General features: G+C 42.2%; 1 long non-coding RNA gene across 1 annotated transcript in view; it reads left to right on the top strand.

Moving 5' to 3' along the window:
* LOC310749805 overlaps positions 1-2,454 on the top strand; it is an 83,001-nt gene that overhangs the window by 38,706 nt on the left and 41,841 nt on the right. The window lies entirely within an intron of this gene.

Below are 2,454 nucleotides of genomic sequence, written 5' to 3'. Positions count from 1 at the left end.
GCAGAGAGAGAATATGATGGTACAATGAGTGTTAGCCAAACAGGTTACTGATTACCAATTACTTTTTTAATATATTTTAAGAAATTTTTGTGGTTGAAATGCCTGACTGAACTAAAATGGGATTTTTATCCAGTTGTCAGTTACCACCAGTATCAGTAACAAGAGAAAAGGACATGGAACACCTTTTCAATACTTTATTCACACTTTGATTAATACAGTTCTCATATGGAATACATTACTTCAATGTACACAACCTATGCTAAAAATAATCCAACACATTAAGCAAACAGTATAGTATCCCAGCACAGCAGAAATCTAGACTATTTGGTTGATGAAGTCGACTACTAGGTAGGAGGAGTCTTACCAAGCCAGAAGGTGTTGTGTGATCAGATGCAATAAAGTCTCCTCTTAAATGGTCAGTTATGACTGAATGCTCCCGAAAGCCCTAATACTTGCCATTTTAGAGGTTTGCTCCAACCATTCTTGCTCTGGGAATCTCCCACCCTTTTGATACCATATGGCATACAAGAGACTTGTGCCCAACTTGTGTTTTCCCCAATGTGTCAAATCTTCATACTATCTTGTTTTGACTAAATGTATGACTAAACTTGTTTTTTTACTATTTAATTTGTTTTTCTATCACCCTTCTACATATCTTTCCACTAGCAGCCCTAACATCTTTCCTGTTTCCTGCTGTCATCTGCTCATAAATGGCCATGCTTCAGTTGACCTGACCCATCCCAACTATTTCATCATCTATATCCTTAACTTACCCCACAAGTACTTTCGCTGGAAGCCTTTCCCATAGCTGGTATCTTTCCAATATCATTTTGAAAGGCTTCCTATCAAAAGCATATTTCTGAAGTCTTTCTTTTGAAGTCCTCCCTAATATCATGCATATGAAGCATCACAATGGATCAGTTACACTCTCAAAAGCTGCTAAGGACTTTCTTGATGGCTTTTGCAACCAACATGACCCAGCACTCCTCAATCAAAGATGGCCACATGCTCTTGATTAACGGAGCTTCAAGTTCATCTGCTAGTCTTTTATCTGTCTGATTTTCTTCTTAATCCAGCATGTTAGGGAAATAAAGGCTATAATGAGTCCTATTTCAAGGACACAAATCAAAATCACTCAGGGAGAATGGTGTGCTGTGCATGTGCGCGCGCGCACACATACATACACACACACACACACAGAGAGAGAGAGAGAGAGAGAGAGAGAGAGAGAGAGAGAGAGAGAGAGAGAGAGTTCTATGCAATCTTGTAAATTCTGCCCAATTTTGGCTCTGGCCCTACCTACTGCATGTGCCCCCCCCCAAAAAAAGTATCCCCAAGGGAATGTGGCCCTCAGCAGAAAAGAAAAGGTTCTCCAAGCATTGCATAGGCTACAAAGGCTTTTACAAACAGTTCTTACAAACTGTTCCACCCATGCACATGCAGGTGATGGAATATAAGAGCTACTACACGTGAATGATATCATTTTGGATACTTTTCTATATAAGTGGTCAATAAACACTTGCAGAGGGTGAGAAAAGAAGTATCTCTGATTCTGTGCTTTTAAATAGGCATATATTCCCCAGAAGCAAGCACCATCCACCTAGAAAAATATTCCTTTCATGATTTGTCTAGTTAGACAAATCGCAGGAAAAAAGACTGTTATTCAAATAGGAATGCTGAACCAAAGGATCGGGATATAGTGTGAAGGGTACAATCCTATGCTCCAGATATGGCAGCTGAGGAACTTTAGGATCTGGAAGAAGCTGCTACACTGGTGTATCCAGAGATATGCCTCTACTAGGGAAAATACACCAGTGCAATTTCAGAAATAAAGCAGCTGAATGTTACACCTCCATATCCTTACCACCCAGGCAGTTCTGCTGTGAAGGACCCAAAACAGTGGTAATGCGTGTGACAGGAACATAGGAAGCTGCCTTGTACTGTTGGGCCATTGGTCCATCTCGCTCAGTATTGTCCACTCTGACTGGCAGCAGCACTCCAAGATTTCAGACTGTGGTCTCTCCCACAGAGAGCAGAGCCAAGCAGAGACATAGCCCTTTCCAGTCAAATCCAGGCTGCACCCTAGACTCTTCCAACAAGGCCCTACAATGGCATTATGTTCTGCTGCACTGTTGCAGTGGGACAGGGTTGGGCACAAATGGAGCACCACTATTTAATGGAGAGCCAATAACATCACTTCCCAGCGCACACCTCTGAGTCCACCAGAACTCTTCAACAGACTGCATGTTACACAAAGCAGAAGAGGCACGCATGCAGGGGTGTGGTTTGGAGGCTGACTTGGAGCTGAAGCCACAATGTCTTCATTGGTCAAAAATTCAAAATGATCTACAACACTTGGGGGGGGGGTTAAGGATCTGGACAACTGGCTAGAAAAGGTTAATCACTGCTGGACTAAAGCTCTCCAAGAAATGCTTCGCTGCAATATTTGGGCCA

This window comes from Podarcis filfolensis (genome assembly GCF_964270895.1).
Source record: "Podarcis filfolensis genome assembly, chromosome: 14".
NCBI lineage: Eukaryota > Metazoa > Chordata > Lepidosauria > Squamata > Lacertidae > Podarcis > Podarcis filfolensis.
The sequence above is the reverse complement of the archived record's forward strand: the minus strand, read 5'-3'. Positions and strand labels throughout refer to the sequence as shown.